Source organism: Chelonia mydas, chromosome 8 (assembly GCF_015237465.2).
Source record: "Chelonia mydas isolate rCheMyd1 chromosome 8, rCheMyd1.pri.v2, whole genome shotgun sequence".
In the NCBI taxonomy this organism is placed as follows: Eukaryota; Metazoa; Chordata; order Testudines; family Cheloniidae; genus Chelonia; species Chelonia mydas.
In genome coordinates this window covers 105,847,213-105,873,798 of record NC_057854.1, presented here as the reverse complement: position 1 = coordinate 105,873,798, position 26,586 = coordinate 105,847,213, and the positions used below count along the sequence as shown (strand labels likewise).

The 26,586-nt window shown below is 56.8% G+C and overlaps 1 long non-coding RNA gene and 1 other non-coding gene across 2 annotated transcripts; one reads left to right on the top strand and one right to left on the bottom strand.

The window, feature by feature from the left end:
• On the bottom strand, window positions 1–25,859 carry LOC122461452. The gene is made up of 3 exons (XR_006283351.1): window positions 25,664–25,859; window positions 14,357–14,362; window positions 1–11 (listed from the first exon to the last, which is right to left on the bottom strand). It is a non-coding gene; the product is annotated as an uncharacterized LOC122461452 (long non-coding RNA).
• Window positions 15,231–15,337, top strand: LOC114019889. Its single transcript, XR_003564854.2, has one exon. It is a non-coding gene; the product is annotated as a U6 spliceosomal RNA (small nuclear RNA).
• Window positions 25,860–26,586: the final 727 nt, after the last annotated feature.

Here is a 26,586-nt window from a genome sequence, read left to right as displayed (position 1 = left end):
GTAGCCATGCTCTCGCACACACATGCACTGGATGCTCGCCCCCTGTGTGTGCACACAATCGATGGTAGTAGGGTTGCCACCCATCCAGTTTTTGGCTTCTGTGTCCAGATACCAGATGCCTGGCTTTTGGGAACCTGGCAACCCTCAACGGCACCTGAACGAAATCCTTGGTCGAAATCCATGGCACGGGGCGGCACCAGCCCTGGCTCAGCCAGGCCACCTCCCACGTGCAGGCAGGCGCCTGGAGACGGTCCAGTGAGCGAGGGGAGGAGAGAGCAACGGGGGCAGGGTCTTGGGGGAACAGGTGGGGTGGAGGCAGGGCCTCGAGGTCCAGTTACTAGGAATTCGAAAGGTGGCAACCCTAGTAGCTGAGCTCATACTGACATGTACACGCGTGAGCGAGCATGCACACACACTGGATGACAGCCCTGAGATCTCTCTCTGACACACACACACGCGTGTGCACACATCCTGAATGGTGGCCATGCTCACACAGAGGTGCACACACACATACCCTGGCTGGTTGCCATATTCACACGTGTGCGCGCGTCCACACACACACACAAGCAATGGTCGCCGTGCACTCTCTCTCTCTCTGTTCTCTCCTTCCCTGGCTCCTCGGCCTCACTGACAGGGCAAACACACAGGCTGGGGTCAGAGGAGCCAGGCCCACTCGCGCCTGGTGCTCTCTCCCGGGCAGCCTGCCTGCCACGCTCCCTCTCTCACCCCGCCTGGCTCGCGGGGGCCTGCAGCCCTGGCTCTGTTACGCATGCAGATCCGCCCAGCTTCCCAGACAAGCGCCACGGCCACAACTCCCCTGCTGCCGCAGCTCCGAGCCACGTGCTGCCTCCCCGCGCAGGCTGCTCAGCAGATGGCCAGCGTTTGTCAATCAGAGCACGGCCGGCAGCCAAATTAGGGCAATTTGCTATTTCCCTTAACTAACTGGAGCAGGCTTCGCGCTCGGTCCATCTGCCTCCTCTGAGCCGCGAGGCCTCGCGGCTGCACTACACCATGGGAGAGAGCGGACCGGGGTGGTGGGGCAGCAGCGTCAGCGCCAGCGTCAGGGCTGCTGGGAGCTGCGACCCCCTGCGGGAGTGGGGTGCCCAGTACTGTGCCCAGCCAGCGCCCAGTGATAGTGTCTGTCAGACCCCACGCTGGGGCACTGGCCTGATGGAACCCACTGAGTGACGGGACCCACCTCTGCTGGGCTTGGCCTGAGGCTCCAGGGGGAGCTGCTGGAAATGGGTTAATGATCCATTAACCAAAGGGTTAATGATCATAGAATATCAGGGTTGGAAGGGACCTCAGGAGGTCATCTAGTCCAACCCCCTGCTCGAAGCAGGACCAATCCCCAACTAAATCATCCCAGCCAGGGCTTTGTCAGGCCTGACCTTAAAAATATCTAAGGAAGGAGATTCCACCACCTCCCTAGGGAACGCATTCCAGTGTTTCACCACCCTCCTAGTGAAAAAGTTTTTCCTAATATCCAACCTAAACCTCCCCCACTGCAACTTGAGACCATTGCTCCTTGTCCTGTCCTCTTCTACCACTGAGAACAGTATAGATCCATCCTCTTTGGAACCACCTCTCAGGTAGTTGAAAGCAGCTATCAAATCCCCCCTCATTCTTCTCTTCCGCAGACTAAACAATCCCAGTTCCCTCAGCCTCTCCTCATAAGTCCTGAGTTCCAGACCCCTAATCATTTTTGTTGCCCTCCACTGGACTCTTTCCAATTTTTTCACATCCTTCTTGTAGTGTGGGGCCCAAAACTGGGCACAGTACTCCAGATGAGGCCTCACCAATGTCAAATAGAGGGGAACGATCACATCCCTCGATCTGCTGGCAATGCCCCTACTTACACAGCCCAAAATGCCGTTAGCCTTCTTGGCAACAAGGGCACACCGTTGACTCATATCCAGCTTCTCATCCACTCTAACCCCAGGTCCTTTTCTGCAGAACTGCTGCCGAGCCACTCGGTCCCTAGTCTGTAGCAGTGCATGGGATTCTTCTGTCCTAAATGCAGGACTCTGCACTTGTCCTTGTTGAACCTCATCAGATTTCTTTTGGCCCAATCCTCCAATTTGTCTAGGTCCCTCTGTTTCCTATCCCTACCCTCCACCGTATCTACCACTCCTCCCAGTTTAGTGTCATCTGCAAACTTGCTGAGGGAGCAATCCACACCATCCTCCAGATCATTAATGAAGATATTGAACAAAACCGGCCCGAGAATCGACCCTTGGGGCACTCCACTTGATACCGGCTGCCAACTAGACATGGAGCCATTGATCACTACCCGTTGAGCCCAACGATGTAGCCAGCTTTCTATCCACCTTATAGTCCATTCATCCAGCCCATACTTCTTTAACTTGCTGGCAAGAATACTGTGGGAGACCGTGTCAAAAGCTTTGCTAAAGTCAAGGAACAACACGTCCACTGCTTTCCCCACATCCACAGAGCCAGTTATCTCGTCATAGAAGGCAATCAGATTAGTCAGGCATGACTTGCCCTTGGTGAATCCATGCTGACTGTTCCTGATCACTTTTCTCTCCTCTAAGTGCTTCAGAATTGATTTCTTGAGGACCTCCTCCATGATTTTTCCAGGGACTGAGGTGAGGCTGACTGGCCTGTAGTTCCCAGGATCCTCCTTCTTCCCTTTTTTAAAGATGGGCACTACGTTAGCCTTTTTCCAGTCGTCCGGGACCTCCCCCGATTGCCATGAGTTTTCAAAGATAATGGCCAATGGCTCTGCAATCACATCCGCCAACTCCTTTAGCACTCTCGGATGCAACGCATCCGGCCCCATGGACTTGTGCTCGTCCAGCTTTTCTAAATAGTCCCGAACCACTTCTTTCTCCACAGAGGGCTGGTCACTTCCTCCCCAGGCTGTGCTGCCCAGTGCAGCAATCCGGGAGCTGACTTTGTTCATGAGTCAGTGGGGGAGGTTTAGGTTCGATATTAGGAAAAACTTTTTCACTAGGAGGGTGGTGAAACACTGGAATGCGTTACCTAGGGAGGTGGTAGAATCTCCTTCCTTGGAAGTTTTTAAGGTCAGGCTTGACAAAGCCCTGGCTGGGATGATTTGATTGGGGATTGGTCCTGCTTTGAGCAGGGGGTTGGACTAGATGACCTCCTGAGGTCTCTTCCAACCCTGATATTCTATGATTCTAAGACAGAGGCAAAAAAAGCATTGAGTACATTAGCTTTTTCCACATCCTCTGTAACTAGGTTGCCTCCCTCATTCAGTAAGGGGCTCAGACTTCCCTTGACTTTCTTCTTGTTGCTAACATACCTGAAGAAACCCTTCTTGTTACTCTTAACATCTCTTGCTAGCTGCAACTCCAGGTGTGATCTGGCCTTCCTGATTTCACTCCTGCATGTCCGAGCAATATTTTTATACTCCTCCGTGGTCATTTGTCCAAGCTTCCACTTCTTGTAAGCTTCTTTTTTGTGTTCCATTCATCTGCTGGAATGGCTAGGACTTAACCCTGGGGGCTCCCTCTCCCCATTACACGGAAGGGCTGCCAGTGGGTCAGGTCCTGCCAGCTCCACTGGGGTCTCTGTGAAGCAAAAGCCCTGCTACAGGTGGGGCAGAGCCATCAGGGCATAGGAGGCAACTCGCAGAGCAGCCGTATTGTCTGTGATTGTCTCCTGTTATTTGTCTCATCCCAGCGCACCTAGGTGCCAGGCCCCCGCTGTGCTGTGTGGGCACAGAGCAGAAAGACCGCCCTGCCCCAGAGAGCTGCCAATCGAAGCATAAGCCAAAGGCATGGCATGGGGGGAATGGGGTCTGGAGCATGGCATGGGGGGAATGGAGAGGGAATGGGGGGAGGGGGTCTGTGTGGGCTGGAGCGTGGCATGGAGGGGAATGGAGAGGGAATGGGAGGGGGTGGAGCGGAGCCCTGGCATGGGATGGGGGAGGGGAGCCCCAGCATGGCATGGGGGGAGAATGGTTGAGAGGCAAAGGGAGGGGAGGGGGTTCAGGTATGGCATGGGGGAGAATGGGGTCTATGTGGGCTGAAGCAGGGCATGGGGGAAATGGAGGGGAGGGGAGCCTAGAGTGGCGTGCGGGGTAATGGGGTCTGTGTGGGGCCCTGGGCTGGAGGGCAGCATTGCAGGGTTTGAGAGAGGCAGTGTTCCTCTCTCATCACTCTCTGTGGTCCCTGGATGGGGAGGGGTCTGGGCTCCACTCAGCTCGAGGTCCCAGTCTCTGTCCGGTGTGTCCTCAGCCCTCACCAGGCAAACAGTAGCGCAGGCTCTGCCCAGCCCCTGGCAGTCCAGGGAGCGCTGGCCTGTTTCCTTGGCCCCGGGCTGCCTGTGCCCCCCTGGCTGCTCGCCGAGGGCCGGCTGCAGGAGGGATGTCACAGCAAAGCTTGGTTTGCTCACTGGGTCTCACCTCCTGGCTTCCGCGAGCTGGGAGGACCCCAGCAGCATGGGTAGAGATGGGCTGACAGAGCAGGCGTGTGCCGCCCTGGCTCGCTCTCTGGGAGCGGCATGGGGCCAGCAGCTCTCAGCCACTGGGGGCATGTGCCCTGCGCTGGTGCCCACGGGAGGTGGGGCAGGTGGGAAGAGCAGCCCCAGCCTGGCTGCAGGCCCAGGCTGGGGAGAGCACAGCCCCGGCTGCCGCTGCAGCAGCCAGGCTGAGCGGGTGTGTGCTCTGCCCTGGCCGTGTCTCCTCTGCCCATCTGTGACGCAGCAGGGCGGGGGGCGGATTTGACCTGGGGATGTTGCAGGGGAGTTTCACTGGGGATGGGAGACTTCACCCGAGGGAAGATACCTGAGCCTGTAACCTGAGCCAGGAAGGGGGTTGGGGCCAGGTGACACCTTCTGCCTGGGGAAACTGGACAAAGGCTGGAGGAGGAGCTGGGGGGAGGCTTGGGGAGACGGCTTGGGGAGACGGTTTCTAGTTTTGGCAAGTTGGCTGGGGAAGAGGAGGGAGCCCCAAGGCTGGGGTCTAATCTCCCTGCCCCCCAGAAGGGCCTGACTAAGGGATCCTGTTTATGCCTGCAAGCTCTGGTTTGAACTGTGTTCCTGTTGTCTCTAATAAACCTGTTTTACCAGCTGGCTGAGCATCACAGTGAATCGCAGGAAGTGGGGATGCAGGACCGTGAGTCCCCCTCAGGCCGTGACACCAGCTCACACAGTCCCCCCAGAGAGCACTAACGAGCCTTCGGATGCAGACACAGGGACTCATTAGCTGCTTTTGGGGCCAGTGAGGCAGCTGTGGCCCTGGCTAGGCCTTCATTAAACTGCCGGCTGATCAGCCAACCCACCGGCATATTAATGAAGAATCTTCCTGCAGCTGAACGCCCTTCCGGCCCCCAGCTGCACTTCCAAAGCTCTCAATTAGCCGCTTAGCATAGACAAGCCTGCAGCACCGCTGGCCAGGCACGCTGTGCGGGCGGGCACTGGGCTGACTCGCCATCCGTCCATCGTCCCAGTCTGTCTCCATCTCTCTGCCACGCGTCTCCATCTCCCCTGCGGTGTCCTTCTGCCGCGGGCCCCGGGGACCCCTTCGCTTCTCTGAGCAGGGGACCCGCAACTCGACCCACCTGGCCTGGCCATCAGGGGTATTCGTCCGTCTTAGCACAGCCTGGGGCATGAGGCTGCACTGTGCGGCTGCCCAGGGCAGCGTGCTGGGGCTGGGCCCTGTGGGTGGGGCGGGCCCTGTGGCACCCCTGGGGTGACATTCTGGGCTCTGCGGCTGGGCTGGGCCCAGATGAACAGCAGCTCCCCTTTCGCCCTGGAAAGGCCCAGCCTCGTCCTTGCACCCACGAGACCCTTATGAAGCCTGATGGCTTCCATCCTCCCCATGTTGGCTCTTCCCAAGTTGCTAACACGGAGCTCAGGTAAATCAGGACTACGCCAGGCCAGAGCAGCGTGGCAAGCGCACACCAGCCATGGGCACAGAGCAGGGCCTGGAGATGCTGTATGGGACCTGCACCGCTGCCTGCAGCATAGTGAGCCCCTCCTGGCTGGCCAGAGGGAATCACCATCATCCCTGCAGAGACGGCAGCCTCAGGCCCTGCCACACACAGGAGCCAGCTGCTCCCAGACTCCAGCCCACAGCACCAGTGGCTTTCCTGAACGGCGGTCACTCCCGACCGCCCAGTGCTGGGCATGGGGCCAGCCTGAGGGACAGGCACTGCTGGCCTGCAGCAAGGGCCCAGTGCCTGGCGTCATCACAGCTTTCGTGTCCCAAAAAGTCCTTTTCTGGCCCTCATGGTTGTGATTAAATCTTGAAAAACCTGCCCCTGTCATTACCTGCAGCATCTGCCTGGGTCTGCAGGGAGTCTGCGATGGTCGCTCTGAGAGCAGGAGCAGCCCCTGTCATTACCCATGTTGCAATGCCTGCCTGGGTCTGCAGGGAGCCTGCAACAGTCGCTCTGAGAGTGGGAGCCGCCCCTGTCATTACCCATGTTGCAATGCCTGCCTGGGTCTGCAGGGAGCCTGCAACGGTCGCTCTGAGAGCAGGAGCAGCCCCTGTCATTACCCATGTTGCAATGCCTGCCTGGGTCTGCAGGGAGCCTGCAACAGTCGTTCTGAGAGTGGGAGCCTCCCCCGTCATTACCCATGTTGCAATGCCTGTCTGGGTCTGCAGGGAGCCTGCAACGGTCGCTCTGAGAGCGGAAGCCGCCCCCGTCGATACTTGCAATGCGACGTCTGCGTGTGTCTCCAGAGAGCCTGCGATGGTCGTTCTGAGAGCGGGAGCTGCCCCCGTCATTACCCGTGCTGCAACGTCTACCTGGGTTCGCAGAGAGCCTGCGACAGTCGCTCAGACAGCGGGAGCCACCCCCGTTGTAGCGCACACTGCGAAGTCTGCCTGGGTCTGCAGAGAGCCTGTGATGGTTGCTCTGAGAGTGGGAGCTGCTCCCTTTGTAACCTGTCCTGTGACGTCTGCCTGGGTCTGCAAGGGAGCCCGCGACGGTTGCTCTGAGACCGGCAGCCACACATGTGTCTTCATGGGGTGTGATCTCCAAGACCCACTGCTCTGAGGGAATTCTGGCCCTGCCAATCCAACAGAGGGTGGGTCACGGGGCAGAGCCATGAAGCATCAGGTCCCAGATTGGCTCACGCCAGCCCTGCCTTGGCAAGGTTATTGAGAAGCAAACTGGCTCCGTGTCACCGGCCTCTGCCGGGATCCTGACCCCGGCCAGTGTGACCCCAGGACTTGGCACGGCATGGCACAAAACTGCCCTGGCTGCGCTGGTGAAGACTGCTCGATACAGACACCATCAGATGTCTCTGCCCTATCCTCCTGCGCTGGCCCCTCTCTGCAGGAATTGCACTGGTCAGACCCCTCCTTTCCAGCAGGCCTTGAGAGCCACCCCTGGGCTCGCCCCACTCCTGTCATGGAGCTCAGATGCGCTCGGCTGGTCACGGCTCTCTGTGCAGCCGTCCATCTCCCATTTGCTCCACATGGGGAGGAGAATGGAGCCTGCAGCACCCAGGAGAGATGTGGGGCGGGACGACTCCCTGGCCTGGCCTGGCCTGGCCTGGCCTGGCCTGAGGGCTCAGGAGGGAGTTGCAGCTGGTCGTGATGCAGCTGCCATCTCTGGAGTGGGCTGGGGACAGCATGTTCCTGCAGAGCTCTGTGCCCTGCCCTGGCCCCATGCTCCCCACCAGCCCCAGGAGGCGCACCTGGCCTACAAGGCACTCAGTGGGGGTGCAGGGTCCCGCCAGCCTGGGTGAAGCCACTGTCTGGGAAGGGTTTGTCCATAGGCAATGCCTGCTGCCTGCCACTCCGTAGGCGCAGCCCACTGGGTGGGTTAGGCTCCTCTGCTGGACTGTCCTGCTCCCTGCTGAGGTCCCATGTGGGCCGTGTGGGAACCCCAGCACTGGCTGTCCCGGCAGTGCATGGCACAGCAGTTCTGCTGGGAGGGGCTGTCCGGGAGCGGGATATTGCACTTCCCAGGCAACGCTGACACTCAGACATTGTCCTCGCCAGGCGGCAGCAGAGCTGCATCCCTTACGCTCAAAGCGTGTGTTTGTCACAACAGGTTTGTCAGCTCTGAGCAATTCCCCTGTACCCCTATAATCTGGGTGCCAGTCAGCCCCTTAACAGCTACCTTGGTGGGAAGTGATTTCCCAGCCAGCCCAGGGCTTTGTCACTCGGCACAAATATTTAATCAGACGCTATAATCATGCTGTCAGCAGATCCCTCCCACCTGCGTGCTTGGCCCGCCGCGCTGCACAGCCCAGCTGCTTCGTGGTGCCACAGAGAGGGAGGCAGAGCTCTGCCAAGGGGCCTGCCCCCTCCAGAACCAGAACCTGCTCTGGGTCTGGGGCAACTGCTCCCATCCCGCCCTCTGCAAGGGCATGGGCACAGCAGCCCTCTGGGCCAAGCCAGGAGAGCCCACCTCTGTTATGGCCCATTGCCACCACTGCCATTTCCCATGTGCTCAGTGGGGCTGGATCAATGGGGCAAAGCAAGTCGGACAAGAACTCGTTCCCTGGGTGGGGTTTGATGTGTTCCCCCTCCCAGGTGTGGCAGCTACAGGAAGGTTTGAGGGGAGAATGAAGGGCATGGAGCAGAGGGCGTCCTTAGAAAGATGCCAAGCAAAACACTGTTGCCTGTGGGAGGTCCTGGCAGCTCACAAAGTCTGTGGCTGCCTGAAGCAGCAGGCGAGGTGGGGTGGAGTGAGGCCCAGGCTCCAGGAGGGAGCAGCAACACTGAACAAACACAGGGCAATCTTCCCCCAAAGGCTGCTTTGAATTCCCCAATGAGTGGCAGAGGAACATAGTTACTGGCAGACTGGAGACCCGGCTAGCCCACGTCCTGCCTCCAACAGAAGTTGCAGAGGAAGATGAATTCTTCCAGTCCATCCTCAAATCTAAATGCTTGGCCTTGACTTCCTGAGGCAGTGAGTTCCACAGTCTGATTATGCAGTAAATGGAGAAGTATTTCCTTTGGCCAGTTTGAATAGTCATCAGTGCGGGGTTGGGGGAGAGCTGACCCTTCGCGCCAGTGCCCGACCACAGGCTGAGTGCAACGTTCAGTCCACACCAGCGTCGGCTGGGTTAGCTCCCTGCACCGCGTGGGTTTGTCTGTATTCCCTGGCTGGCTCGTCCCACGTCAGCCAGGGCCCCATGCTGGGGGCGTGGGCCTGGCCCTGAAGAACCGGAGCCGACCAGAATGAGGCTGCGTAATTGAGGCATCCAGGAGCCTTGTGCAGGGTCTCAGAAAATTTTCCAACTTCAAATAAGGCAAAATTCCTCTGAGAAGTGAGCCAGGTCCTGACGCGTCTTGCACTCCCAGCTGGGGCACTAAACGCAGGCAGCGGCTTGAGTCAGGGCCAGAGGCTCCGGTTAATAGCAGAGACGTCCACCCACGTGACTGCTTCATTTTTCAGCCAACCAGGTGGGCTGGTGAGGCCACGCTGAGAAGTGGCAGGTGTAAAACACGAGCCAGTGTCTGTGCGGCACAGTAAGAAAAGCAGCAAGCCGTGCTGGCTCATCGAGCAGGAGCAGAGATTGATCGCGGGCCGTGGCAGCATGTAGCGTCTCTGGCTGCACATCCCGGGGGGGTTAGTGCAGAGACAAATTAACAGGAACCGCCCAGCCTCAGCTCCTTGCCACAAACAAGCAACATCCAGAGCCCTGCTCCACGGGGGCTTCCTGCCAGTGGCACCAATGCTGAGGCTCTGAACTTCGGCCCGGCCTCCTGCCTGGCTGCTGTGAGCCCATGGCCCCCAGGGCGCCAGACACCACAGCTGTGCCTGCCCCCAGGGACCCCCCGCCTGGCCCTAGGGCGCCAGACACCACAGCTGTGCATGCCCCCAGGAACCCTCCGCCCGGCCCTAATGAGCCAGACACCACAGCTGGGCATGCCCCCAGGGACCCCCCGCCCGGCCTAGGGCGCCAGACACCACAGCTGTGCATGCCCCCAGGGACCCCCCGCCCGGCCCTAGGGTGCCAGACACCACAGCTGTGCCTGCCCCCAGGGAGCCCCCGCCCACCCCCGGGGCACCAGACACCACAGCTGTGCATGCCCCCAGGGACCCCCCGCCTGGCCCCCAGGGCGCCAGACACCACAGCTGTGCATGCCCCCAGGGACCTCCCACCCAGCCCTAGGGCGCCAGACACCACAGCTGTGCATGCCCCCAGGGAGCCCCCGCTCGGCCTAGGGCGCCAGACACCACAGCTGTGCATGCCCCCAGGGACCCCCCGCCCGGCCCTAGGGTGCCAGACACCACAGCTGTGCATGCCCCCAGGGACCCCCCGCCCGGCCTAGGGCGCCAGACACCACAGCTGTGCCTGCCCCCAGGGACCCCCCGCCCGGCCCTAGAGCGCCAAACACCACAGCTGTGCCTGCCCCCAGGGACCCCCCGCCCGGCCCTAGGGCGCCAGACACCACAGCTGTGCATGCCCCCAGGGAGCCCCCGCCCACCCCCGGGGAGCCTGACACCACAGCTCGTGCACGCGTTGGTAGTCACCAGTGCTAGCCCACAATTCCCAGGGCCTGCATGAGCCGACCCTTCTGCATCCCAGGACAGCCGCGAGCCACGTGCTGGTGATGCTCCAGCCGCCTGCGTTTTAACCCGTCATGGCCGGTGGCCTGCGCCGACGTTCGGCTCAGCATGCAGCTAGGCGGCCACCGGCCCATGCCAGGGTTCAGCTTGAGCTGTGTTCGAGGCATGCAAGGCCCAGGATTTTGGCAAAGCTGCAGTTCTATGATGACGTCTCCGGAAGGTGGGCGTTAACCGGGCCACTGTCCCATGCAGGGGGTGCATCAAGCACCAGAAGATGAAGGGTGGGACGGCAGTTCCCCAGCTCCCTGCCCCTCCTGTGAGGAGCTCAGCTGGGTGCTCACAACTGCCCCAACACAGAGCCCTGCGTGACCGTAACCTGAGCTAGGGCGGCATCCCTCCCCGACCGGCAAGAGCCCGCAGGGGCACAGAGCCTGGGGCAGACGGGCTGGCGTCGCAGGAGCACACACCGGGCGGAGCTGGAACCGGCCCTGCACCAGGCCCCGAGGCGGATGGGTGAGTCTGCATTCTGACACTCCATTTGGGGCTGGGCCCAGGGAGCAGCCCAGGGAGGCAGTGGCAGGCCCCGGGCATCCCTGGGGCCAGGATTTGTGGGCTCCTTTCTTGCTGCCTGGGGCCCAGGACATACACACACACCCCGGCTCAGAGCGGTTAGGGCATCGCCTGGGAGGCGGGCGGCCGGTTTGTCCCTGTGGTGCTGCCTGCGGGGAGAAGGGATTTGAACAGCGTGCCCCAAGCCCTGGGCTAGAGGCTAATCAGACGGGGACTCCCCCAGGCTCCTGGGGAAGCTGTTTCCCTGTGGACACACAATGAAAGAGCCGCTGGGCCAGAGCGTGCGAGCTCCCCGGCATGAGCGGAAGCTGTAGCGCCCCCGGCAGGCGATGGAGTGATGCTGGGCCCGGAAAACGTAACTGGGCGAGTGAGTGATACTCACACTGACGTGTGGTACAACGTGCCTGGGGACTGGGAACTCATGGACCAGAACTAGGGTGCTGGAAATCAGGCCTAAGGAGTGGACGAAAATAACGAGAGGCTGAGCTGCTGCACCCACCCCCCACTCCCCTTTTGGGGTCCTCTCAAAGAGACCTGGGGGCACTGACAGTCCTGGAGACTGAAAGATGCTAGAGGGGGGAGGAACATGGCTGCCAGCCTAGCCATCTCCTGGCCTGGGATCCGCTGTGGCACCACTGGGCCTTCCTGGCCCCGGCCCTGAGAGACGCCCCCCTGCGTCAGTGCCAGGGAGTAGCGTCAACAGAGAGCCTGAGGGAGCCCCATAGCCCCCGCCGAGGACACTAGCCGAGAGGTAGCGGAGCCCTGGTCAAAGCCCGTCTCCCCTCAGGCCGAGGGGCATCTCCCAGGGAGTGATGGGGGCAGCCATGGTCCCCCTCCTCGCCCCACCTAGCGTAAGGGAGCCTACGGGGCCTCGGCCCAGGGGAGCTCTGAGCACGCCCACAGCGGGAGCTGTGCACCGACGCCCTTCGGGAATCTGGCCCTGCATGCTGGAGAGGCACCATGTCCCTGGGAGAGTTGGTCCAATTGTTAATCCATGTGTAATTTGTGACAGTCCCAATCTGAACTGTCTTGTTCACCTTCCAGCCATTGACCTCGTCCAGCTGCCGACTGAGGAGCTCTCTCTGATCACAGCTCTCCTCCCCAGGCTGTGCCCACCTCACCCCTGTCCTTGGCCTGAGCCCCGTGAGCACCTCGCTGGAGCATTCAGCTCAAGCCCAGGGGCCTGAGACCCACCCCAGTTGCCCGCCGACTGAACCCACAGCTGGGCCCCCACTGAGCAGCTCTGATGAGGCAGCTGCATCCCAAGGGGGCCTAGGCCACGGCTGCTCTGCGCTGGCAGGAAGCACAGAGCTGGGAGGGCCGGGCAGGGATGCTGATTGCAAAGCGGGTTTAGGGCTTTGCAGTTCACGTGCAGAACTGGGCTTGCAAGGAACAGAGCACTTTGGCTAATTAGAGCTGCCATGCTGCCAGGCAGATGCCCCAGACTAACGACCGTAGTCAACAGGCCTGGCACATTCCAGCCACGCACGGCCAGACGTCTGGATCCCAGGCCCGTGCCTGACTCCACGCCTCGGAGGAGCCAGCGCGGCTCACAGCAGCAAGGCATTCTCGCGCTGGCCCTCAGCTGTGCCCTGTGCCCACACCGGCATGGCTGCGGGACGCACCCCCTGCCTGGGTGCTGGAACAGACAGGCTCAGCCAAAGTCAGGGCTGGAAACAGCAGATCCTGAGAGGCCATGGCTGCAGGGAGGTGGGCTGGGGGTCCTCTGGGGATGGAAAGAGCTGGGGGGCAAGTGGCTGTGGTAGAGCGATGAGCAGCACCTGTGTCAGCTCAGCCCCTACTGTGGAGAACCAGTCAGCTCTGAGGCTCACAGGCTCCCCAACAGGCTGGGCTCTGGCTCCCTGTGAATAAAAGGACCCTTTTGTTGTGCACAGATCGGGAGCGTGCGAGAGGGGACGTATGGCCTCTTGGGGTGCCTGGGGCTGTGTTACATTATCTTAGCTACGGGGTGGGGGCTCGAGCTGGCTCTGTTTTGTGTTGTGAAGGGGAATCCCAGGACACGGAACCGGCCCTTGTTGCTGCTGACTACGCCAGGCCGAAGGGTTACACCATGTTAGCCCATCTCTGGCTGTGTCCAGCGTCACGTCAGCCACGGGGGGGCAGGGCTGGGCCAAGCCAGGCTTCTCAGTCTCTGCACGGCGCCTGCTCCTGGCCAGGGCAGGCCGGACCCAGGCCTGCCAGCCTCCCTCAGACGCAGGGGATGCGGATCACGAGGGCCAGCGGAACAGAGCCCACGGCCGACCACTTGACGTGAAGGATCTTCCTAAGACATCGTTGGTGACACCTCTCCAGATTCTTGAAGTGCTGTCGATAGGTCACCCAGGTTAGAACACAAGAACATAGGAACGGCCACACTGGGTCAGACCAAAGGTCCATCCAGCCCAGTGTCCTGTCTGCCGACAGTGCCCAATGCCAGGTGCCCCAGAGGGAATGAACAGAACAGGGAATCATCAAGTGATCTCTCTCCTGCCATCCATCTCCACCCTCTGACAGACAGAGGCTAGGGACACCATTCCTTACGCATCCTGGCTAATAGCCATTAATGGACTTAACCTCCATGGATTTATCCAGTTCTCTTTTAAACCCTGTTATAGTCCTAGCCTTCACAACCCCCTCAGGCAAGGAGTTCCACAGGTTGACTGTGCGCTGAGTGAAGAACAACTTCCTTTTGTTTGTTTTAAACCTGCTGCCCATTAATTTCATTTGGTGGCCCCTAGTTCTTATATTATGGGAACCAGTAAATAACTTTTCTTTATTCACTTTCTCCACACCAGTCATGATTTTATACACCTCTACCTATCCCCCCTTAGTCTCCTCTTTTCCAAGATGAAAAGTCCTAGCCTCTTTAATCTCTCCTCATATGGGACCCGTTCCAAACCCCTAATCATTTTAGTTGCCCTTTTCTGAACCTTTTCTAATGCCGGTATATCTTTTTTGAGATGAGGGGACCACATCTGTATGCAGTATTCAAGATGTGGGTGTACCATGGATTTATATAAGGGCAATAAGCTATTCTCCGTCTTATTCTCGATCCCCTTTTTTAATGATTCCTAACATCCCGTTTGCTTTTTTGACTGCTGCTGCACACTGCGTGGACGTCTTCGGAAAACTATCCACGATGACTCCAAGATCTTTCTCCTGATTAGCTGTAGCTAAATTAGCCCCCATCATATTGTATGTATAGTTGGGGTAATTTTTTCCAATGTGCATTACTTTACATTTATCCACATTAAATTTCATTTGCCATTTTGTTGCCTAATCACTTAGTTTTGTGAGATCTTTTTGAAGTTCTTCACAGTCTGCTTTGGTCTTAACTATCTTGAGCAGTTTAGTGTCGTCTGCAAACTTTGCCACCTCACTATTTACCCCTTTTCTCCAGATCATTTATGAATAAGTTGAATAGGATTGGTCCTAGGACTGACCCTTGGAGAACACCACTAGTTACCCCTCTCCATTCTGCAAATTTACCATTTATTCCTATGCTTTGTTCCCTGTTTTTTAACCAGTTCTCAATCCATGAAAGGATCTTCCCTCTTATCCCATGACAACTTAACTTACGTATGAGCCTTTGGTGAGGGGCCTTGTGAAAGGCTTTCTGGAAATCTAAGTACACTATGTCCACTGGATCCCCCTTGTCCACATGCCTGTTGACCCCCTCAAAGAACTCTAATAGATTAGTAAGACATGATCTCCCTTTACAGAAACCATGTTGACTTTTGCCCAACAATTTAGGTTCTTCTATGTGTCTGACAATTTTATTCTTTACTATTGTTTCAACTGATTTGCCCGGTACTGACGTTAGACTTACCGGTCTGTAATTGCCAGGATCACCTCTAGAGCCCTTCTTAAATATTGGTGTTACATTAGCTATCTTCCAGTCATTGGGTACCAGAAGCTGATTTAAAGGACAGGTTACAAACCATAGTTAATAGTTCCGCAATTTCTCATTTGAGTTCTTTCACATCCATAGAGGAGTGTAGGAATAACAGTTGTCTTATAGACCTGGGTCTTGGTGTCCTGTCACGGGCCGTGAAAATGCTTCGGAGCAATTTCCCAAAGGAAGCTCTTGCACACTGGGTCCTGTGCTGGATCTCACTGTCGGTGTTTTGAGAGAGTTGGCTACCGAGGTAGCAGAAGTGCTCGGCTGTCTCCGAAGTCTGACCCTCAATGGTGATTTGTGGTGGCAGCACAGATACTAAAATTGGTACCCTGCAGAGAAGATTAGCACGGCCCTGCAAAAGGACGACACGCAAATGCATGAGGCCTTCCATATTTTTGATGTTTGTGCCATCCTTGTGCACGCTGAAAATGGCCTTCAGTCCACACTGGATTTTTTTGCACAAGTTTTTACAGAAGCCTAGGACTCTCACTCAATACTGACATGCCTAACGTGCTCCATCAGTCTGCTTCAGTCCTGGCTCTGCAGCTCTATTGTCTTGTGGGTTGGAACATTTGTGTTTTTACGTCTCATGGTAATAAAACTAATGATAGCTTCGCCCTCAGCCGTGCACGCCGGGGTCCCCAACCCACTATTGGACTTCAATCTCTTGTGCCTCTTTCTGGGCCTAGCAGCTTGGCCAGCTCTCAGGAACTGTAATCAGTGACTAACTGGAAATCCGTGTAATCAGTACTCACTGAGCGCATCAGATACCTGCTGGCAGGTAGAGGGAGAGCACCCTGCTCAGGGGCTGGAGGGGTGCCAGCTTTGGGGCTTCTCCTGAAAGGGGCCGTTTGTGTTGCTCAGGATGGACATGGCAGGCCCCGCTCAGCTGCAACCCATTGCCACTGGTGTTTAGGGCTGGGTCACGGCAGCACCCCGCTGGGCTGGGGAGGAGGCGAAGGGGAACAAGTGCAGGAGCGTTTCTGTCACTCAGCCTTGCTGGGGGCAGCAGGGGGCCAGAGGGACCTAGCCGTGGCTGAGGAGGGAACTTCTTGGTGAGCTCTGGCAGGTTGCCCCAAGCCTGGGTGGGGTGCTGCTTGGGAGAAGGGACAAGGCCTGGCCTTCCTCCCGCCCCACTCTGTGAATGATGCGACCCACAGGTGGGCTGCTGCCCCGTTGCCCTGCTTTGTTCTGGGTGCCTGGGAAAGAGTAGGATGACAGACGTCCTGTTTTTAAAGGGACAGTCCCGTATTTAAGCCCTCCTGAAGGTGTCCCGACTTTTTCTTAAAAATGGGCAAATTGTCCCGTATTTTCTGTCTCCCTCCCATCAGTACTGGCGGGTCCTGCTGCTGGCCAGATCGCTGCTCACCAGCTGCCTGCCCACCAGTGGTGAGTGGGGGGGTCCAGTGGCCGCTGATGGGGGTGGGTGTGCAAGGCTGGTGGCATGGCAAAGATGCAGTGCATGGAGCTGGCCGCTCCCCCTGCTGGTCCGTCAGCGCAGCCCCCGTATTCGGCAGAGGGAATATGGTCACCCTTGGAAAGAGGCTAAAAGTGTCTGGCAAATTTAGTCCTGGATGTTGGTGAGGCTGGATTGCCGGCACCATGCCGCACGGGGCCCACTACTGCCCGACCGGTGAGAGCAGGGTGCCTGAGACGGGCTGAGCGTCCCAAGGGGGCGGCTCTGCGCCCCAGGTGCTGCTGCTCTAAGTCAGATGGGACGAAGGGGCCCAGCGTCAAAGGGATTAATGGGACCCTGACACGGTCCAATGCTACACAGGAGTCGGGGTTTGGTGTCCAGAGACCTCCGCCTGGCCCAAGGCAGAGACCCGAAGAAATGCACCCTCGAGTTTGGAGATTTACAGGTAGTGCATGCAAGGGAAAGGAGCTAACCCAAGTGTCAGGGCACGTAATGGAAACGGAATGATTATAAAACAACGGAACCAAACCCCTGGGAGGAGCCCAGTCCGTCTGGTTTTGTGGGCCACCTTTCTTGGTGGGCTGGAAGTGTTAGTTTGGTTGCTCGGCTCTGAGCTGCGGAGGATGGACACTTGCACTGCTTTTGACAGAAGAGACCCGCATAAAGGAGGGGAAATGCGGCTTGTGTTGTTCTCAGGATTGCAGGCAGCAGGTCAGGCTCAGATGGATGCTCTGGGTTGGCTGGCTCGTCGCGACAACAGTTGCCCCAGGTGCCAGTTCATGTCACGGGTTGGGGTCTGGGGCAGCGTCTGGCTGATCGCATCCCTCTCCTGCATGCTCTCAGGCGGGGCACAGCTGGAAGGGCTGGCCCGGCTCATTGCGCTGCGGCCGTGTGGTACAAACCCCCCTCCAAAAACCACACACACAAACTCACTCTCCTGCTGGTAATAGGGGGGTGGGGGGGTGAGAAAACCTGGATTTGTGCTGGAAATGGCCCACCTTGATTATCATACACATTGTGAAGAGAGTGGTCACTTTGGATGGGCTATTACCAGCAGGAGAGTGAGTTTGTTGGGGGGGGGGGGGGGCAGAGGGTGAGAAAACCTGAATTTGTGCTGGAAATGGCCCAACTTGATGATCACTTTAGATAAGCTATTACCAGCAGGAGAGTGGGGTGGGAGGAGGTATTGTTTCATGGTCTCTGGGTATATAATGTCTTCTGCAGTTTCCACAGTATGCATCCGATGAAGTGAGCTGTAGCTCACGAAAGCTTATGCTCATATAAATTGGTTAGTCTCTAAGGTGCCACAAGTACTCCTTTTCTTTTTAGAATACAGACTAACACGGCTGTTACTCTGAAACCTCCTTTCTTTATTGTTCTGTCATTATGGTCGCCACTTCTCTATTGTTTATCTGTATGGTCTCTGTCTGGTTCTTTAATTGTTTCTATCTGTTACTTAACAAATTTTGCGAGATGTAAATTAATTAAAGTGATAGGGTAGGATTGGTTAGAGAATTTTGTTACAATGTTAGGATTGGTTCGTAAAATTTTAGTGTAATGATTGGTTAAGGTATAGCTAAAAAGGATTCCAATTTTCCTATATAAACTGGGGTCCAAAAGGAAGTTCTTTGGGAACCAACTCCAAGACACAGCCCCAAAGATCAGAGCTGTCAGACCTCAACACTCTGCCAGTGACACTGTGCAGAAACTGGAGTCCCCAGGTGGACTGATCCTGACTGGCCATCAAGAAAAGTTCATCTGTCTTATTGGGAGTGGTGAGCACTGTATGTGCAGCGTGTGCAGTCTGAAGTGAGCTGTAGCTCACGAAAGCGTATGCTCAAATAAATTGGTTAGTCTCTAAGGTGCCACAAGTCCTCCTGTTCTTTTTGCGGATACAGACTAACACGGCTGCTACTCTGAAACCTGTCTGTTTTTGGTGATTGTTAATAAATAGGGGTTATGTCGTATATTACTGTGTAAGGCTCTTTCACTGGTGAAAGGTCCTGCAAACCTGCAGAAGTAGTATACACCCGGAGCCCTATGTATTGGGTATGGCCCTGAGCCCTACAGATCGGGTAAGGGTAGGTGCTTTTCGCCTGGAGCCCTATGGACTGGGAAAAGGTGGGGTGCCCTCATGTGCGCAGGTAACAGCGGGTAGGCCTGCCAGCCCCCAGCTGTGACAACAGGGGCCGGCAGGTCCCAACCAGAGCCCGGAAGGCTCAGCGGCAGGGAATCGTCGGGGCATGCGCTGTGGGATGCACCACTTGAGCCACCAGAGGGCACTCTCGCCCCACACCACGCACCCCATGCCTGGAGCCCAGTGACTGGCACAGCCCCACGCCCAGGGCCTTCCTGCAGGAGGGGGGCGAGGGGCAGCGGTGTTCCAGCCTGCTCTCCAGAGAAGCAAAACCCAACTCCCTGCTGCAAACCCAGAGACGGGAGGCAGGGCCCATGGGGCCAGCAGTGGTTACACACCCCAACCCCACGTGAGCACCTCGGCCACCTGCCAATGTCAGTCCCCCCGCTGCCCCTCCCCCCAGACACCCCATCAACCCCGATGCCCCCTCCCTGACTCTCTACTGCTACGCACCCCCAGAACCCCATCGTCCCAGCTGCTCCCTCCCCCACAGACATCCCTGCCCCTTCCCTCCACTGACTCTCCATCACCTTCTGGGTGCCCCATTGCCCCCATGAGGCCCTGGCCCAAGCCCCTCACACGAGGCCTTCCCTGTGCTTAGGGTTGCCAGGTGTCCGGTTTTCGACTGGAACGTCCAGTCAAAAAGGGACCCTGGCAGCTCCGGTCAGCACCCCTGACAGGGCCATTAAAAGTCCAGTTGTCGCGGGGCTGGCAGGCTCCCTGCCCGGCTCCACATGGCTCCTTGAAGCGGCTGGCACGTCTCTTTGGCTCCTAGGCATAGGGGCAGCCAGGGGGTTCTACGCAGTGTTCCCGCCCCCAGCACCCTTTCCGCAGCTCCCATTGGCCAGGAATGGCAGCCAATGGGACCTGTGGGGGAGGCGCCTGTTGGCGCGGGCAGCGCACAGAGCCCCCTGGCCGCCCCTGTGCATAGGAGCCAGAGAGACGTGCCAGTTGCTTCCGGGAGCTACCTGAGGTCGGCACCATCCGGAGCGCACACCCCTCCCCATGCCCCAACCCCCTGCCCTAGACCTGAGCCATCTCCTGCACCCCCGAACCCCTCATTTCTGGTCCCACCCTGGAGCCCTCTCCCCAACCTCCTGTCCCAGCCCAGAGCCCCCTCCTGCACATCAAACCCCTCATCCCCAGCCCTACCCCAGAGTCAGCACCCCCAGCCGGAGCCCTCCCCCCACAACACATCCCAACCCACTGCCTCAGCCGGGTGAAAATGAGCGAGTGAGCGAGGGTGGGGGAGAGCAAGCGACAGAGGGCGGGGGAGAGGGAATGAGGGGGCGGGGCCTCATAGAAGGGGCGGGGCAGTGACAGGGCCTCAGGGCAGGGGGCAGGGCAAGGGTGTTTGGTTTTCTGCAATCAGAAAGTTGGCAACCCTACAGCCGTGCCCCTGGCTGCAAGGCACTAGGGCCTTGCCGCAGCCTCCCGCCTGCAGGCTCCAGGGGCTTTCATAATTAATGATGCCTCGAATTAATTAATCCCTGGCTCAATCAGTGCCTCATTAATGCGGCACGCTGGAGTGGGGTGCAGCGTGGTGGGCTGCCAGCTCGCGGCGGGGCACCGTCCTGCCACCCTGACATGGCTGTGGCCTGGCCCTGCCTGATGCCAGGGCCCCCACGCTGCTGCAGCCTGTGCCCCGTGGCGGGGGGTGGGGGCTGCTCTGCTCGTACACAGGTGGGGGCCTCGCCTCCTCTTGGCCGGTGGGCCCTGGGCAGGCCTGGCCCAGCCACGGGGGTTCCGGTGTCTCGTCGGCTCCTCCAGCCCCGGTGCAGCAGGCTCTGGGGCTGGGCTGCGAACGCCTTGCAGCTCCCCCTGTGCAGGACGGGGCCCTGCGAACCGGTCCCTCGGCTGGGGGCGCAGCTCTGGGCCCTGTCTCTGGTAACCACCCCCACACACACACGGGCAGAGGTGAACTGTGCCAGCCGGGCCCCTGCTCGCTGGGCAGTCACATTTGGCTGGGGCAGTTCATGGCAGCAGCCTGGTAACGAGCAAGGCCTGGCCAGGGCTCTTCCTGGCCCGTTAGCCGGGTGAGCAGATAGCACGTGTGAAAAATCGGAACGGGATGGGGGGTAATAGGCGCCTATATAAGAAAAAGCCCCAAATATCAGGCCTGTCCCTATAAAATCGGGACATCTGGTCACCCTGTACCTTAGCCTCCAGCACATGCCGCCCCAGAGATCAGGGGTAGCTGGGAAATTTAAAAATCAGAGTATGAATAGTGACAACAGCTCCTCGCGCGCTCTCTGTAGAGGGGTTTGTGTGCATGTGTGTGTGTGTGCGTGCACACGCACACCTCCCCAGCCCGCTCACTGCGTCGCTCCTCAGCCCCACACTGTGGCAGGGAGCGGAGAGTCTCCCTTGGCTCCAGCGGCCGGGGCAGCAGGCTCCGGGTTCTAGCCTGACGGCAGGCTTGGTGCAGTTCACTGATACCCACCCTGTCCCTGGCCGCGGCTGTTCTGGCGGCTGAATGGTGCAGGAATGACGAGACGGCGCCAGGAATCGCTGGGTGGGAGCCATGGACGCAGGTCAGGCTGGGTGGGTGTGGAGTCCAAGCTCCTTTCAGCTTTGCAGCATCTCTGGCTCTGTGGGGCGGGGAGCGGCTGCTGCCATGCTGGTGGGGGGAAGTGCCCACCCACACCGCTCTATAAATACCCTGCACGTGTCGCCTTCGCTTGCTATTTGTGCAGCCTGGGAACAGCCCAGCAGCCCCTGTGACCCCCGGGGGTGCTGAACTGACACTGGCCGCTGCTGGGGAGAGGCCTGACCCCAGTCCCCTGCTGCCAGGACTGGCACCGCCGCCCCTGCTCCCTCAAACTGTGCCCAGAGCTCCCCCCAGGCCTAGGGGCGGAGACCCTGTAGCTCCCCACTGCTGGCGAAACCCAGGACATCAGAGGGCTTGGGCCCGCCCCACACTGGGCTTGGCACTCGGGGTTGCAGGGCAGCATGTGGCCAGGCAGGACAAATGATCCCAGCAAGATGCAGAGGGAGTAAAAGCTGAGCTGTTTCCTTATCTGCAGCATCAGGGCTTTGCTGTCATTACCAGAGCAATTATCGTCTCATTGAGAGTCTTTAGCTGCCCTGAGCCGCCTCTCCCATGGATTTGCTCTGCAGGCTGGAGCTGCCGGAAGGGAAGGCAGCATAATAAAAAGGAAAGGGGGTCTCTGGCTCCTGCTGTGGAATCTCCACCGGACAGAGCAACCTGGGGCCAGGTGGGCAATTCAGAGAGGGGCATTGCAGCCTGTGTGTGCATCTCCACGAGGGCGGTGCCCACTGACAGGGGTGGATTGGCCCAGGGCAGGGTGGCAGGTTGGGGGACATCAGAGGCACTAGGGAGGTAACCAAAACCCCCATTCCATTACCCTCTGCTTAGCAGAACAGTTGCCCCCCCCATATTAGCAGGGCAAGCTGGGGAGGTGGGACAGGACAGGGAGAAATCACTTAAGGGGGACTTGCTTCTGCTTTGCACCAGGCAGGTGCCAGCTCTCCAGCCTCCGTCCCAGCAGCACTGGGCCTGCTCCCGCAGCAAGCAATAACTCCTTTGTGTCTAGGCCCGCTCTTTTAAAAAAAATCCACTCTTGATTTAAGAATTGCCACCGATGGAGAATCCACCACAAACCTCCTAGACGATGTGCCATTCATTCACACTCACTGTGGAAACATTCCAGCTCCTTTCCAACTTTGGATCTCATGTGTCCTGTGTTTGCTAGATTGAAACCCATCTGTTAAAAAAAAAAATCTCGTCCCATGTGGGCACTTTCTGCTGTTGGACCTTGAGGGTCACTTGGATGACTCAGGACACTGAGCTCCTTTAGACTTGCGGCAAAGCTTAGGGTTTCCAGACCTTAGACCCTTCTCGCAGCTCTCTGTGAAGGGGACACAGTGTCCAGTAACAGTCTCCCGAGTGCTGTATATGGCAGTGATAACCCTCGAGATTCCCCTGCTTAATAGTGCAAGGATTGCAGTCAACCTCTTAGGGCTTGTCGATCCAGGGAAATCTACCAGCCCAGTCACACCAGTATAGCTATGCCGGTAATCTCCCTGAGCAGACAAGCCATGACCTAAAGCATTATACTGGGAGCTCATGTTCACCTGGTTTGCTACTCTGACCTCTGTGTCCTTTCCACGTCCTCACATTCTCACATGCAGCCCTCCATCTTATCAGTGTCTTTGTTTCTAGACCCCCGACCTTGCATGTGGCTCCATTAACATGCATGCTGTTCAAATGAGCCCCTTTTCCAAGTGACTACCCGGTAGACCTGCCCTGACTCCATCATTTGCCGCTCCAAAAGGAAGTCAGCCAGCTGCAGTTTTACCAGCAATGATTGCATCATTTCCTCCAGATCATTGGTAAAGACGTGGCATAGCCCTGGGCCGAGACCAGGGCCCTGTGGCCCCTCACCAGATCCACCCCTGCAGGATGGTTCCCCATTTTCAGTTACTTTTTGAGGCCTGAAGAAGAGCTCTGTGGAGCTCACAAGCTTGTCTCTCCCCAGCAGAAGTTGGGGCAATAAAAGATATCACCCCCCCCCCACCACCACCACCACCACCTGGTCTCTCTTTGAGATCGATCAGTTACACAGTTTTTAATCCATTTGATATGGGCTACACTGATGTTGTAGAGTGCTGGTTATTTAAGTCAGCCTGTCACGCAGACTGTTATGGAGCCGTTGACTCAGTCCTAAGTATTACCCCTTTTTGGCCAGAGGGGCGAGCCAACGTTCCTGGCCTTGTGGGCTGCTTGCCGTAGAAGCGGAAAGGAGCGATGGAGCCAGGTAGTGCTTTGGTGCAGTGCTGTTCGTGGACACAGAATCTACACAGCCCTGTTCCCTGAACAGGGCAGGCAGTTCCCTTGCTCAGAACGCCAAGCCTGCATTCCCATGCCCCCAGGAGCTCTAACCCTGCATCCCCCTGGGCCATGCACACCACTGCTCCTGCTAGCTGCTCGCTTCCTCCCTTTCCCACCCTGAGGCACGCAGCTGCTCCCAGCTCCTGTTTGGGATAGCCTCCGCCCACCTTGCCATGTGATTCAGCGCCTTGGGCCGGGCAGCAGCTCCCTGTTGCTTCAGCTACCACGACACAAAGACCTGAAGGTGAGCTCTGTGTAGCTCAAAAGCAGGAGATGGTCCCATAAGAGATCTTACCCCCCGCCAACCCGCCTTGTGGCAGGACACAAAGCGTCATTTAATTGCTCCTTCCAGTGCGCCTGAATGAAAGGTGGTTGGTTACAGTCCACGGGTGTCCTAATTTCTGATTGTTCTACAGATCAAAGACATGCTTGAGGGAAGCCATTAAAACACCTTCCCGCCTAACACTCTGTTCTGTCCGTGTTATCATGAGCAACCACACTTATGAGCTCTTTTAAAAAATATCAGATCTATTTGACGAGACATATTTCCCATAAAGCTATGTTGATTGGCATTAATTATGCTACCATCCTTTAATTCTTTACTGATTGTGTCCCTTTACTAGCTCCCGTTTAACGTTCTCTCGAGTAACTGACGGAATAGAACGCATGCAATTATCACTCTAAGATATGAATACATCATTCTGCTTCTTTCCAAATACAGAACAGAAATATATACCGAAAACTTTTGCTTTTTCTTTATCATGATTGACAATCTTACCATCCTTGTCTGGAATCAGATGCAAACCATTGTTAGGATTTGGTTTGTTTCTGATATATTTAAAAGAATTCATTCTTATTATCCTTAATCCTTCACTGATACAGACAATTGATAAGGGAAGCTAAAGATGTTTCCTAGGTGCTAATTTGTATTGGTACTCATTGGTCTCAGCTTTTCTATTTGCTAAATATTTATTTTTAATTGCTTCTGCCACTACCCCTCATTACCCTTATGTTTGCAGAATTGTGTTTTTTGAAAGTCTAATAAAGCATTCCTAAACAACTCCAAATTTTCACATTTTCATGTTTAAATATTTCCTTCCCCTCAGTTTTGCTTATGATAGTTTTCAGCTTTGACAAAGGGGCCCTTTTAAAGCACCAGGTTGTACATATTGCTGTCCAGGACTACAAGGTTAGTGAGGTCATATCTTTTATTGGACCAACTTTTGTTGGTGAGAGAGACAACTTTTCACACTTACACAGAGCTCTTCTTCAGGTATGAGAAACATACTCAGAGTGTCACAGCTACCTACAAGGTGGAACAGATTGTTTAGCACAAGTAGTTAACACGTATGTCCCTACAGACCAGGACACACCAACTCAAAGTGGCACTAGACCCTGCCAGAACGGCAGATCCAAAACGGACAGACATATCTCCACTGGATCCTACACCTGCTTGTCACAACATGTGGTGTACTGCATCCAGTGCACTAAATGCCCCAATAACAACTATTTGGGTGAAACTAGAAAATCACTGAGCTCTCAGATGAACTCACACATGAAAATGATAAAAGACAGAACACTCTGTCACCTGTGGGTGAACGCTTTTCATAAAATGATCACTCTGTATCTGACCTATCAGCAGAAGTGGATTAAGGTTTCCTGGGGCCCTGGGCCACATCAAATGGGGACCCCCTCCCCTCCTCTTCTGCCTGCAGTCCCTCCCTCATTCCATCCCTTCTGCCCACAGCATCACCCCATTCTGCCCCTTTCCCGTGGCCCTGCCCCTGTTTTGCCCATGGTCCTGCCCCATTCTGCCGCTCCCCCACTGCAGCCCACAACTCGTTTGCTCCTTTCTGCCCCCTGCCCACACTGCGGCCCCAAGGCCAGAGAAGCTCTGTCCCCACACTGTGGCCCTGAGGCCGTGGTGGGGAGTGAGAGCTCCTCCAATTCCAGGGCCGAAGCCAGGGTCCAGGCACTGGGGCTTCCCCTGACCCTCCAGCATGGCGCTGCCGGGCCCCCAGCTTGGGATGCTGGGGTGTTCCCTGCCTGCTCTGAGGCTTCTGCCAGGACTCCAGGCTCTGGCAGATTTCTGCTGGGGCGCCCATTTTTCCAGGGCCCCCCCAGTTGGCTGGGGCTCCTGGGCACAGGCCTCGTTGACCCATTGAATAATCGGCCAGACCCCATCAGGCCTCATCTCAATGGAAACCTGCACAAAACCTTCTAAAGACGAGCCTGGAAGCTTAAGTTCATAACTTTGCTAGATACTAAAAATCATGGACTGAATGGAGACACTGGACTCGTGGCTTACTACAACAATCTGTAAAAGGGTCCTGTGGCACCTTATAGACTAACAGACATACTGGAGCAGGAGCTTTTGTGGGTGAACACCCACTTCGTCGGACGCATGTAGTGGAAACTTCCAGAGACAGGTATAAATATGCAAGCAAGAATCAGGCTAGGAATAACGAGGTTAGTTCAATCAGGGGGATGAGGCCCTTTTCTAGCAGTTGAGGTGTGAACCCCAAGGGAGGAGAAACTGCTTTTGTAGTTGGCGAGCCATTCCCGGTCTTTGCTTAATCCTGAGCTGATGGTGTCAAATTTGCAAATGAACTGAAGCTCATCAGTTTCTCTTTGAAGTCTGGTCCTGAAGTTTTTTTTGCTGTAGGATGGCTACCTTTAAATCTGCTATTGTGTGTCCAGGGAGGTTGAAGTGTTCTCCTACAGGTTTTTGTATATTGCCATTCCTAATGTCTGATTTGTGTCCATTTATCCTTTTACGTAGGGACTGTCCAGTTTGGCCGATGTACATAGTAGAGGGGCATTGCTGGCACATGGCATATATTACATTGGTGGACGTGAATGAACCGATGATGGTGTGGCTGATCTGGTAACAATCTGTAACCCACTAACAACCGCGCCGCCCCACCAGTTCCCCCTCTTCCTCCCTCCCCCGCCCGTATGACTGAGCGGTGCTAACAGGCCCCTTCACCTTGAATGGTCCCTTGAAATACGTGTTAACGCCTTATGTTAAACAATCTGTTCCACCTTGTGCTGAGCAGGGACGTGTTTCCCAGCCCTGAGGAAGAACTCTGTGTAAGCTTCTCTCTCACCTACAGAAGTTGGTCCAATAAAAGAGCTTACCCACCTTGGCTCTCTGCATATTTCAAGGGACCATTCACAGGGGGAAAGGAAGGGGCAGGGAGGCAGTTATCCAGAGACAGGATCCTGGGCAAGGTG